This window comes from Piliocolobus tephrosceles, chromosome 2 (assembly GCF_002776525.5).
Source record: "Piliocolobus tephrosceles isolate RC106 chromosome 2, ASM277652v3, whole genome shotgun sequence".
Taxonomy (NCBI): domain Eukaryota; kingdom Metazoa; phylum Chordata; class Mammalia; order Primates; family Cercopithecidae; genus Piliocolobus; species Piliocolobus tephrosceles.
The window spans coordinates 89,740,107-89,754,337 of NC_045435.1; positions in this window are offsets into that span (position 1 = coordinate 89,740,107).

Genomic DNA, 14,231 nt, shown 5'->3' on the forward strand with positions numbered 1-14,231 from the left:
GAATCTTAGGGCCTACTCCGTGACCCTTGATGGACAGTGACCCTCAAGGATCATCCCCAAACGTGACCTGGGCCACTTCACAGTGTACCACCTCACCGCTGCTGAGTATGATGGGCACAGCACCTGTCCCTCCCCACAGTGCGACTAGGAGTCTGGCCCCATATAGGACGATGGCTTGCTGGGAAATGAGCATCAAAGGAAGGGAGCAATAAATTTTGAGCCAAGAGCTTTAAGTTATTTTTAAAATAGAAAAGAGAAATGAACAGATTGCAGAAAGGCTCATCAGACAAGCAAGATAACAGAGCCTCAGGTGCAAGATAACCAACATCAAAAATAACTTGGTAGAACCAGACTTTGTAAAGACTTCAGACATCAGAATTATCAGCCATGGAATTTAGGTATGTTTAAAAATTACTCAAGAACTAAAAGATGCGAAAATAGCAGATTTGCAAAAGAACCAAACCAATATTCTGGAAATAAAAAATACATTAATCTGCCCCCACCCCGGGCATCTCCAGTTTCCCTTTCTGTGGTTTCAGCTACCTGTTGTCAACCATGTCCAAAACTATCACATGCAATAAGATACTTTGAGAGAGACCACATTCACATAACTTTTATTAGTGTATATTGTTATAATTTTCTCATTAGTTATTGTTAATTTGTTACTGTGCCTAATTTATAAATTAAACTTTATCATATGTATGTGTGTGTAAGAGAAAGCACAGTATATATAGGGTTCAGTACTCGCCACCATTTCGGGCATCCACTGGGGTTGGGGGTCTTGGAACATCCCCCCCCCCATGGATAAGGAATGACTATATAGTACTGTAGTGTATTATGGCAATTAAAAACCTTGTATCTGTGGATTAGACAAAGGTGAAGAGACAATTAGTGAATGGGAGGCTAGATCTGAAGTTTTCCAAAATGCAGCCCAGCAAGATAAACAGTGATAATGTAAAGCAAGAGACTGAGAGACATGGAGAATAGAATGAAGAGATCCAATGTAAAACAATGGAGTTCCAGGTGGAAAAAAACAAAGCAAAACAGTGAAAATGAGTCAGAAGCAATATTTAAAAACAGTGGCTGAGAACTTTCCAGAACTTTTGAAAATCACCAGTTCACAGATTCAAGAAGACCAGCAAGTCTCAAGCAGGTTGATAGGAAGAAATATACATCCAAATGTTCTGTTTCTTCATCTGGGTGATGATTAAGTAGGTATTTGTACTTTATGAATATTCATTGAACTGTATACATGTTTTATGCACTTTTTGTATGTTTATTCTAAGTAAGCAAATTTACTTAAAAAAAATTCCATACTTTTAATTGATCATCAGTTGCTACACACAAATTACCCAAAACTGGGGGCTTAAAATAACAAGCACTTATTACCTCAGTTTCTGTGGGCCAGGAATCAGGAGTGGCTTAGCTGGGTGAGTCTAGCTTGGGGTCACTTGGGAAGCTGCACTCATTTGAAGGTGGGACTGGGGCTGGAGGATCTGTTTCCAAGATCACTCATGGGGTTGTTGATTGGTGGCCCCTGTGCCTCGCCACATGGACATCTCTGAGTGTTCTCAGGAGATGGCAGGTGTCTTTCCCAGAGTGGCAATCCAAGAGAGAAGGCAGGAGGGAGCTTATGGGGCTTTCTTATGGTCTGGCCTTGGAAGTGATATTCTGCTACATTCTGTTTGTTAGAAGCAAGTCACTACACCCAGCACACACTTAGAAGAATTAGGTTCCACTTCCTGAAGGGAGGAATGTAAGAATTTGTGGACTTATTTAAAAACTACTACATACCCAATCACGTTGTAATAACATTAAAGAGCACAAAGACCATGAAAATACCTTAAAATCAGAGAGAAAGGACATACTAGCTTTCAAGGAGCAACATAGCAGCAGGTATCTCAGCTATAACCAGTGTAAACAGGAATGAAAGAAAGTTGTCATCCTAGAATTGCATACTCAGGGAAAATATGAGACGTATTTTTTGTTTTTTTATAGAGATGGGGTCTCACTATGTTGCCCAGGCTGATCTTGAATCCCTGAGCTCAAGTGGTCTGCCCACCTTGGCCTCTCAAAGTGCTGGAATTACAGGCATGAGCCACCACGCCTGGCCTGTTTTTAGACCGACAAAGTCAGGGATTCTGTCCCCAGCAGACTCAACACTAAGCAAAAATCTATTTTAGGGTAATGAAAATATTCTAAAAGTGATTGTGGTTGCACAAATCTGTGAATATACTGAATATACCAAGAGCCATTGAATTGTACACTTTAATGGGTGAACTGTATATGTATAAAGTTGTTTTTTAAAAATGAAATAAGCATTCTCCTTTTTAAAAAATCATAAAGAATATTTTCAGACTGAGGGGCACAATCCCCGATGGAAAGATCAGAGAAATGAAGTATAAATGTAAATAAGCACTGACCTTATAGAAGAAAAATGTGTTGTAGGGTAAAGCAAGGGCCATTTAGAATACATAACAACAATGGTATGTAAGTTCAGAGGTGGGAGGTGGTTGGGGTTACAGTCCTGGAAAACGCTCACTCGGAAAGAGGGATGAGACTTTCTAGGGTAACTTGAAATGAGTAGAAACAGTGTACCACTTTCAGAGGAGATGAGAGAGAGAGAGAGAAAAAAAAAAAAAAAACAGAATGAGAAAAAAGTATCCAAAAGAAAGCAGAGAGAAAAGGTGGATTGAGTAGTTGAATCCAAATATATCAGTAATGGCAAGGTATTAGACTTCCTTCCTTCCTTCCTTCCTTCCCTCCTTCCCTCCCTCCCTCCCTCCCTCCCTCCCTCATTTTCTTTTCTTTCTTTTTTTCCCTTTAAACTCAGTTTGCTGAGTTTTAAAAAACCTGAAGCCAACCAGGTGCAGTGACTCATGCCTGTAATCCTAGCACTTAGGGAGGCTGAATTTGCTTGAGTCTCAGGCAGATTGCTTGAGTCCAGGAGTTCAAGACCAGCCTGGGCAACGTGGTGAAACCCTATCTTCTACAAAAATATAAAAAACTTAGCCAGGCGTGGTGGTGTGTGCCTGTAGTCCCAGCTACTTGGGAGGCTGAGGTGGGAGATCACCTGAGCCTGGGAGGTCAAGGCTGCAGTGAGCCTTGATCACGCCACTGCACTCCCGTCTGAATGACAGAGTGAGACCCTGCCTCATAAATTAATAGAAAGATTAATGGGACTAGAAAAGCTGTATCAACCACAAGATAAAGTGGAGGTGGCAGGAGGAGGCAGGCAAGGGAGACTTTCAGAAGTGTCATTAGCTACACCGCTGTGCTGTGGAGCAGTGGCGCCTCCCCCGACAGCCGTAGGAGTGGGAAATGTGTAACTGTGTTGGGGAAGTTGAACTTGTGCACCCTGGGACCCATGAGTTCTGCCCTCAGTGCACCAGAGAACTGTTGTACATGTACACCAGGAGACAGGGACAGAAATGCTTGCAGAAGCATTGTTTGTAATAGCACAGGCACATGTGTGCACACACGAAGACACTAAAAGCCAGAATGTGGTGATGATAAGTTGTCATTCTGACAGTGCAGTGTTCCATAGCTGTGAGAAGAGCTACAGTCATGTGCAACAAATGGATAGATGTTGAAAGAAGCAAGTCACAGAAGAAAGTATGAGCCATTTGTGTGACGTTCCAAACAGGCAGAGTGAGACAATGTAAGGACACACTCAGGTGGTAAGTTCAGGGCAGAAGAGCAAGGTGGTGATCGTCAACTTCAGGCTTGTAGTTAGCTCAAAAGGGCCCTGTGAGATCATGATAAAGTGTTTTTCCTGGCTCGAGTGATGGGATTTTATTCTCTAGATGTATTTATTTTTATACACATTGGTATATATGCAGTATTTCAACACACAGGCTTGCTTGCTTATTTATTTATTTATGGATGGATGGATAGATGGAGTCTCTGTCACCCAGGCTGGAGTGCAGTGGCACAATCTCAGCTCACTGCAACCTCTGCCTCCTGGGCTCAAGCAATTCTCCAACCTTAGCCTCTCAAGTAGCTGGGACTATGGGTGTGTGCCACCATGCCTATTTTTTTTTGAGACGAAGTCTTGCTCTGTTGCCAGGCTGGAGTGCAGTGGTGCGATCTTGGCTCACTGCAACCTCCACCTCCTGGGTTGAAGCGATTCTTCTGCCTCAGCCTCTCGAGTAGCTGGGATTACAGGCACGTGCCACCATGCCCAGCTAATTTTTGTATTTTTAGTAGAGACAGGGTTTCATCATTTTGGCCGGGATGGTTTCTCTCTTGACTTTGTGATCTGTCCGCCTCGGCCTCCCAAAGTGCTGGGATTACAGGCGTGAGCCCACGCCATTTTTTTATATTTTTAGTAGAGATGGGATTTCACCATTTTGGCCAGGCTGGTCTCAAACTGACCTCAAGCCATCCTTCTGCCTCCCCTCCCAAAGTGCTGAGATTATAGGCATGAGCCACCGTGCCCAGCCTATTTTTTCTTTTTTTTTAAGAGTAGTTTTACTACATCTGTAGTTTGATTCCAGTGGTCTATAGATGAGAACATCGAAGCTAAAGGGGAAAAGTCACACAAGCTACATGTAAAAAATTTAAAAGATTACCTACAAAGGAATTAGTTTCACTTTTCATCAACAATAGATACCAGAAGACAGTTTTCCTAAGTGCTCAGGAAACAGATGTCAAGTCTGCTCAGTTACCATAAGTAGGGGCATGACAGACATTTCCAAGCTTATGACACTAAGTGTTTACCATGCACTGATCTTTGCTAAAAGAACTAAAGGATGGGATGCTGAGCAAAAACCAGTCTGGGAGCGAGGAGTGGATATGGGAATCAGGACTGTTTGACAGCCACCCACGACTGGGCTTAAGGAAGGAGGGGTTTTATTATTCTTGTGTTAAGTCCAAGCTGGTACCATGGCTCCCTGAGGCCACCAGGGACGTGAGTCCCTTCTGTCTCCCCAGTTGCCATCCTCACCTCCCCATGGGGGTACCCCTTGGGTACCTCCTCACCACAGATTCGAGGTACTGGCAGGAGGAGAAGGGCAAAGGGCAGGCCAGCTGAGGAAACCCTGTCTCTCAACTCCGTCCACAGACCTGTCTTCACTTTGCATTGGCCATGACTGTGTCAGCAGCCGCGAAGGCATCGGGGGGATATGGGTGTTTTAATCTGGGCACTTGGCCAATGAATTGAGACTGTGTGAGGAAGGTAGAAGCTCCTGGGAAGGCAGCCAGTAGTGAGCTACAGGGTGCAGGAAAGAGTGGTGTGGAAAGAGACTGGCAAACGCTGGAAAGATGAATACCATTGATGAGCCTCTAGGAAGACTGACACAAAAGAGAAGTCAAATTACGAATATCAGCAATGAAATAAGGGCGTCATACTCCACAGACATCAGAAGGACGGGAATAGGACACCGTCGATAACCGTACCCACATCAACTCCACAGGTTCTTCAGAGGGGCCAGTTTTTTGAAAAGCACAAATACCACACCTCAGCCAAGATGAAATGGATAATTTAAATGGCTCTATAATTATTAAGGAAATTGAATTTATTATTTTAAAGTCTTGAAAAACCTCCAAGCCCAGGTGTTTCATTGGAGAATTGATAGGTTTAGTGTAACAAAAGCCCAGTGAGATTTTTTTCTCGATATAGACAAGATTATTCTAAAATGTGTATGGAAAGGCAAAGGAACTGGAATAGCTAAACAATTTTTAACTAGAAGAAAAAAGCATAAGGAATACTACTCATTTTACTACCTATTGTGGACTTATTTTACAGTAATAGCAGTCAAGATTGTGGTGTTAGTGGAAAAAGAGGCAGATCAACAAGACAGAATGCACAAGCACAGCCAACTGTTTTTTTGTTTGTTTGTTTTTGTTTTTGTTTGAGACACAGGGTCTCGCTCTACTCTACCCAGGTTGGAGTGCAGTGGGGAGATCTCAGCTCTCTGTAGCCTCAACCTCCTAGACTCAAGCGATCCTCCCACCTTAGCCTCCTGACTAGCTGGGACTACAGGTGCTTGCCATCACACCTGTCTAACTTTTGTATTTTTGGTAGAGATGGGGTTTCGCTTTGTTGCCCAGGCTGACCAACTGATTTTTGGCAAAGGTGCAAAACAAATTGATTGGAGGAAGGACGGTCTTCAACGAATGGTGCTGGAGCAATGGGAAGTTCATAGGCAAAAAACAAACAAACCCAAGCCCAAACCTCAGATCTTATACAGAATTAACTCAAACTGTACTGTGGACTTAAATGTAAAATGCAAAACTATGAAATTTTAGAAGTAAGCAAGAAAACCTTCAGGACCTACAGCTCGGTCAGGAGTTCTTAGACTTGAGATCAAAAGCACAAGCCATAAAGAAAAAAAATTGATCAGTTTGACTTAAAAGTTTTTGCTCCAACAAAGACCCTGTTAAGAGAGTGAAAAGCTACAAACAAAATATTTGCAAATCAAATAAAGGACTTATATCAAGAATATATAAAGAACTCCCAAACTTAACGGTAAGAAAAACAAAACAAAAAAACAATTAGAAAGTGAGCAAAAGACATAAAGAAATATTTCACTGAAGAGGTTATACAAATAGTAAGTACATGAAAGATGTTCAACATCACGAGCCATTAAGGAAATACCAGTAAAGATCATAATATCTTCACACACTTATTTGAGCAAATAAAAATAGTGATAAATGCTGACAAGAAAGTGGAAAAGTTGAATCTCATACATTGTAGGTGGGAATGTATAATGGAGTACCCACTCTGGAAAATCGTTTGGCCATTTATTTAAAAACTTTATGTACTTTTTATTTTTATTTCCCAGAGAAATAAAAACGAACATTTACACAAAAATGCATATACAGATGTTCATAGCAGCTTTATTTGTAGGTTGCCAAAAGCTAGGGAAAAGGTCTTTTCAACATGGGACAGGTTAAGCTGGGGTTCATCCGTACCATGGAATACAGCTCAGCAATAAAACAGGACCAAGGACCGATACCTGCCACAGCTTGGGTGGATCTGAAGGGCATTATGATGAGTGAAAACAGTAGGTATAAAATGGTCACATACTGTATGGTTCCACTTCTGTAACATTCTTACAGTGACAGAATTATAGAGACAGGGAACAGTGGTTGCCAGGGGTTAGTGATGGTGGGGACAGGTGACTCTAAAGGGGGTGGCTCCCAGGAGATCTCTGGAATGGTGGTGATGGAATAGCTCTGTGTGTCTTGGCTGTGGTGGTGGTTACCTGTGTCTGTGCACCTGATGAAATGGAGTAGAGCTGTACACACTGCACCGATGTCCGATTGCTAGTTTCAATGTTGTACTGCAGCCATGGGAGATGGAACCAGGCAGAAGCGGGGTGAATGTTACACAGGACCTCTCTGTACTTTTAAACTTCCTATTGGCGGGGCACGGTGGCTCACGCCTATAATCCCAGCACTTTGGGAGGCTGAGGTGGGCGGATCACCTGAGGTCGGAAGTTCAAGACCAGCCTGGCCCACATGGTGAAACCCCATCTCTACTAAAAAAACAAAAATTAGCTGGGCATGGTGGCGCACACCTGTAGTCCCAGCTACTTGGGTGTCTGAGACCTGAGAATCACTTTAATCCTAGTGGCGGAGGTTGAGTGAGCCGAGATCATGCCACTGCACTCCAACCTGGGCGACAGAGTAAGACTCTGTCAAAAAAACAAAAACCAAACTTTCTATGAATCCGTACTTCAAAATAAAAAGGTTTTAAAAATACAGGTGGTGAGCAAAGAAACTGGTAAAACATGTTACTGAAATGTGTGTTTCTTTAAAGTATGCTTTCTCCATTTAAAACAAACATTCTGGGATTTGGACCATAGTCTTGGGGAAGATCAGGTGAGGATAGTTCAGAGTTAGTCTCAGCGATTCATAATCCCCTGAGAATTTGGTAAAGAAAAAAAAAAAGCCCTGGCCTTGGTTGGAGGGCTAGGTGAGGAGGGTGACTTGAGACCCTGGCAGCCCCTTTGTCCTAAGCCCTTTGGGCTTAAGATGGGCCAGGGGCCAGTGCCCAGCACTGTGGATGGAACCCTGGTGTGCCTGCCACTGCCTGGTCCATCACTGCCCAGGCACTTCTCCAGGACAGCCCTAACCAACCTCGCAGTGTTAAGGTCCCTCCATCTTATGGTTCTCTAGGACACCCGGCCTCTTCATCTTGGGAGAGGTGTCAGGCCTGGGATGTTCCACGGCAGCACAGATGTCCCTTCCCCAGAAGAGGACAGGAGAACAAGGCCTGCTGACCAGAGACCCAGGTGCGGGGCCTCTGGGTTCTGACTCTTGCTGGGGAGGCAGCAAGAGGGCTGGGAGGAAGTTCCACCTGGGCTTGCAGAGCCAGGAACCAGGCAGGCCACCAGCCAGCACAGGGCCTTGTAACCACAGTGAGGAGCTATGGGCTTGGGATCAGAGATAGGCACAATCCCTGAAGTCACAAGTGAAAACTGTCCAGCCTCAGGCCCAAGTCCCTCACTGCCTTGGAGGCTTCAACATGTGAGATGCCTGCTGACCTTCAGGCAGCCTCTCCATGGGGCTCTGAGCCGGGCCCAGGGCTTGCTACAGCGCTGCCCTCCCCCAGGAGCCCAGGGAGTGGGCCATTAGTGCAGCATGCTTCCCGAGGACACACGTCATGCTGGGCACCGGGGATGCAGCTGTGACTGACGACGGCTCTGCCTTTGAGGAGCTGACCTTCCAGGTGGTCTCCAGATCTGTGCTGGGATCCAAGCCCCTTCCCTCAGACCAGTTGAAAGGCCTGGCTTCCCCATAACTGTCTGGCTGGGAACCACGTGGGGCCCTGAGAGTCCACTCAGACAGGCTGATGAGCAGTTCCATGCAGCTGTGATTTCTCCGTCGTCCTCCCATGGCCACTGGGGGGCAGCAGGAGATGCTTGATGGGGACCCTGACAGGGCGTTGGTCCAAACGGCTCCTGCCAGCAGCGGGTCTTCTGTAAAGCAGGTCACTCCTCTACCTGACGCACGCCTATCCTTTCCTGTGGGGTCTGTGTCATTTGTAAGTGACTGCTCATCAGACGATCCAGAGAGTGGGGTCTAGTCAGCCTGAGACCCAGAACAGCAGGGGCCGTGTGCTGGGAGAGGAGGTTCCAAGGCACTGCCAGGTGTGTGAGGTCTGGGTGGGGTATCAAGTTCCCACCCAGCCCTGCCAGGTCAGCACAGCCTCTTCCCTCCTTGAACTGTGGGTGTGTCTGCATATGCAGAGGGTGTGTGTGGGCAGAATGCCTGTAGCCTGGCTGGGAAAGGGCACCCCTGGAGGGTCAGGTCCTCTTGGCCCCTGGGCCAGGCCTGAGCTGGCATCCCCTGAATCTCCTGAACATCTATGCTCGGAGCCAAGCAAGCTCTCAAGATGCCCAGTGTTGACCAGGGACCATCCATCCAGGTGGTGGGGGCCTGCATGGGTAGCCGTGGGCATCCCACAGAGCGAGGGGTGCTGTTGCATGTGGGGGCTCCTTTCTCCCTGGGCTCAGGCCTGCCCCAGGGGCTCTGGCAGCTGTGGGCTGGGCAGGGGTGTCTGGGCTGAGTTTCCCAGCCAGCCTGCCCCTTCTGTATGTATTTACTGGTTTTCTTTAAATGTTCCCATTACTCAGGCCTCCAGCGGGCACTGAGACAGAAATAAATCCCGCAAGGCGGCCCAGCCAGAAGCCGGGAATCCAACTCCCCCTCAAAGACCGGAAGGGGCCCCTGTGCAGAGCATGCCAGCCCTCTGTGGCCCACACACTCCACACAGTCACAAATATGGCCACTCCCCTGCACACACGTGCACATCCATGCCTTCACACACGTGTTCTCCCATGCAGACTCTTCACACACACACCGCACATGCAGGCATTCACACGCACCGCACACAGGTTTGCCTCATATGCAGAGTTGCTTTGCACATGCGTGCACACATTTCACACACATGCACACACACCCCACTCATGCACACATTCCCTGACAGCCAGGTTCACATACTCAGCCATCCTCAGTTGTGACCACATACTGGGTTCACAAACTCAGCCATCCTCAAGACACTGGTGGGCGAGACAAGTGGGCGAGGCTGTGGAGGGTGCATGGAGGCCAGCCCTGTGCAGCTCCGGAGGAGCGTGGCCTCATGGGAATGCAGGCCCAGGGCTGCCAGGGCTTCTGAATTTTTAAGAGAAGTTGGAAAGCTGAATTTTTATGTGAAATATCCTGATTTTTGAATGTTGGCTCAAGATGTTGAAAATACTGTGGGTGCCAAACCAAACATGTCTGTGAGCCAAATTCCACCCACAGGCGGCGTTCTTAGACCACGAGTCCACACACACACAAATAGACACACAGAGACATACACACACAAACGCACAGACACATACAAATAGACACACACACATATACACAAATAGACACACAAATAGACACAAATACACAGACACAAATAGACACAAATACACAAATACGCAAATAAACATACAGACACATAAATACACACATAGACATACACAAATAGACATATACAGACACGCAGACATAAATACACAAATACACATACACATACATACATACACCAGCATAGACACGTAGACACACACACATACACAGACACATATACAAAGACACAGATATACACACACAAATAGACACGCATACAGAAATACACAAATAGACATACAAATGCACACAGACACAAAAATACATAGACACACTGGTACACACACATACAACCACACACGCATAGACACACCAGAAGACATAGACACATACAAATGGACATACAGGTATATCCAGACACACACACACATAGAAACACACATGGCCACACATACACAGGTACGCAAACAAGCACAGACACAGATAGGTACACAGACACTCATGTACACAAATACGAAGAAATACACAAGCAGCGCATGCATACAAACGCTCGCACATGGAGAGTGACACCCAACGCGCCCTTCTGTCTTGCTGATGTGTGGACATGAGTTTGTTGTGGGCAGGTTGTCTGACTGTGGCCTCTGGGTAAAGGCCAGGGTGCGGTCCGTGCCAAGGTTGCTCCTGCCTGTTAAAAATGCTGGAGTAAGAAGAATCCACCCTCACCTGGCCTCCACTGCCTGCATGCCCGTGGCACTGAAGAGGGAGAGAGCCGGTCACAGGGGGCGGTCCTGAGGTTCTCTCACCTGCCCGAGGGAAGGATAGGGGTCCTGTCCCTATCCTTGTCCGGGCCTCGTAGCCTGTTGAGGAGCAAGGTAGGATCCTGAGCCCACTCAGGTCATGCCGCCTGAGCAGGGGCCTGAGCTGTGAGGAGAAGTTGAGGCTCAGAGAGGGGAGGTGGCTTGCCCAGAGCCACACAGCACACATCTGGAGCCAGCCAGGGCTCAGGTCCCTGCCTAGCTCTGGAGTCCCTTCCTCCTCTGTCCCTCCCAGCCAGTGGGACCAGTCTCTCAGGCAAGGTTTGTTTCAGTTGGCCCTGGCAGCCTCGGGCTGGGATCATTCTCCTGGAGTTGGCTGAGGAGGCACCAGGGACAGGGAGTTGCACCCCCTCATCCCAGCCCCCCACAACGGGTCCCTGCAACCAGACGGCTCTTCCAGCAATCCGCGCAGAGACGGTGCACTCTCAGACCCCCAGGGCAGGTCCACGTCCCCTCAGACCCCCAGAGCAGGGCTGTGTCCCTCTTGAACCTCCAGAGAACTCAGCTCCCTTTCCTGTTTGTCCACACCCCCTCTGGCCACCTCCCAGGTTGAGGGCTGAAGATTGTGGCCCCTCACTGCCCGTCCACTTGGGACCCAGCTCAGTCCTTGCTCTCGACAGGCACTGGCAGGTTGGGGGTGGCAGAGCTCGACCCTATTCTGAGTTGGGAGCTTTGCATCCACTCAGCTTCCCCTTGAGGCTAGGCCTGTGTTCCAGGGCTGGACGAGCACCCCCAGGAGGTCCATTCCTTCCAAGGGCCTTAGGCGATCCTTCTCGCAGCCTGGGCTGAGGGAGACAGGCCAGTGAGGGATGGGGCCGTCCATGTGTTCAAGACAGGTGGGAGCAGGACCTGGCCACTGTACCGGCCTGCCTTGGAGTCTGGGGCAGCCTGTAAGGCGCCGGATCCTATAGCCAAGGAGGCTGAGGAGTTGGGGTCTCCAGGTGCCCTCCTCCCTGCTGACCACCCCGCCCAGCTCTGCTAATGTTTACGTGTTCCCTGTGGCTTGGCCTTGCTGTGGGGCCTTGAAGGGAGAAGCGACCACCGGGATCCAGTCCCTGCTCAAGGCAAACAGGGTCCTGCCTGCCTGCCAGGCCTGCTGAGGGCTCCACTTCCGCTGCCAATACCTGGATGGCCCAGGTGGGGCTCTGAGGCCTCTCTGAGTGGAGGCCAGCCCTGGCCTGGGGGCTTCTAGTCTAAGGGAAGAGAACTGGTCCTAGCCTAGGGGACTTGGACTGAGGTGAGAGGTCCAGTCCTGTCCTGGACATCCAGACCGAGGAGAAAAATGGTGCCTAAAGGGGGAGGCCTGGCATTGCCCTGCAGATATCCTCAAGGGAGGGCGGTCCTCCTCTTAGAGGCATCCAGCTGGTGTGGGAGGCCTGGCCCTGGCCTGGGGACACCAAACCTGAGATATGGGTGCCCAGTATGTCCTGGGGGCATTAGTTCAAAGGGGAAGGACAGCCCTATCTGGAGGGGAGTTCCATCTAAAGGGAAGGTGGTGACAAGTCTAATGGGGACGACAGCCCTGTCTTGGGGTGACCCTGTAGGGTAGAGGAGAGGCGCACCTCTGCTCTGGGGGGCACTCTGCCTGAGACAGAGGCTCAGCCCTGACTTTGGGGTACTCAGACTGAGTAGGGAGACACAGCCCTGTCCTGGGATGTGGGTGGGGATTGGGGGGTCCCTGGTTGTAGGAAGAGACCAAACCGTGTTCTAGAGGGAATCCAGTCTGAGAGAAGAGGCCCACCTCCACCTGGGGGGGCACCTAGTCTGAGGGGGAAGCCACAGCCCTGTTGGGAGGTGCCCAGTCTGAATGCTTCTGGGTGAATGGGCCTCATGGGCTTTATTACTTCAGAAACCTCCCGTTCAGACCCTGGAGAGCGGCATTGGACATCCCTGGGGAGGAGGATGAGGGTCTGCCCTGCTGAGGTCTCCTTCCCCCAGCCAACTCTTGTTGCCCTCCCTGTCACCACCTCCTTGCCTGGCCGCCTGCTTCCTGCCAGGCCACCTCTTCTCCAACCCCTGTGCAGCCTCCTCTTGTCTCCACATTGATGTGGGGACTTTTTTGTTTTTTTTGAGGCAGAGTCTCACTCTGTTGCCCAGGCTGGAGTGCAGTGGCCGGATCTCAGCTCACTGCAAGCTCCGCCTCCCGGGTTTACGCCTGCCTCAGCCTCCCGAGTAGCTGGGACTACAGGCGCCCGCCACCTCGCCTGGCTAGTTTTTTGTATTTTTTAGTAGAGACAGGGTTTCACCGTGTTAGCCAGGATGGTCTCGATCTCCTGACCTCGTGATCCGCCCGTCTCGGCCTCCCAAAGTGCTGGGATTACAGGCTTGAGCAACCATACCAGGCCGATGTGGGGACTTTTTAAACATTCAGACCTTGTTGCTTTCTCTCTTGAACTTCCAGTGGCTCCCAGCCTGGCTCTGCGGCCCTTCAAGACTGGCCTATGACCCCCCTCAACCATTGCATGGAGCTCTACAGGTGCACCAGGCCCTTGGACAGCCTTTGGTCCTGTCTGTCATCTGGAAGGGCAGGCAGGGCTGGGCCTGAGGCTGCTCAGCAGGCACCCACACCTCCTAATGCCCACCTGAGTTTTTTGTCTTGGGCCTCCTGACCCCTCCCTTATGCCCTACGGGGTGTGTGTGGGCTGCTGGAGACGGGGTGCACTCCTGGATGCTGAGTCCATGGAGAAGAACGAGGCGGACTGAGCAGATGGGAAGGCAGGGCGGGGCTCGTGCGGGGCCGTCTTCAGGCTGGAGCAAGAGCAAGAAGCTCATTCAGGCCAGAGCCTAGGGTGGGCACGCTGTAGGGTCAGTCCTCAGGGTGTTGGGCCAAGGGGCTCTGTGCCACTCTGGGGCCCACGAATGGCCCAAGGTGGGAGAGGGCAGGGTCCAGGGGGTGAGTAAGGTGGTAGGTAGGTATCAGGTGGGGACATTTAGTGACTGTCCCGGATGCATTGTGAATGGATGTGTCCAACCTTGCAGGCCCCTGCCCAGCCAGCCCTCTGGACTCAGATTCCTGGCTCCCCACAAGTCCTGAGCCAGAGCAGGGACCCAGCCCACCCTTCACCTGCTGGCCTGGTGCTCCTG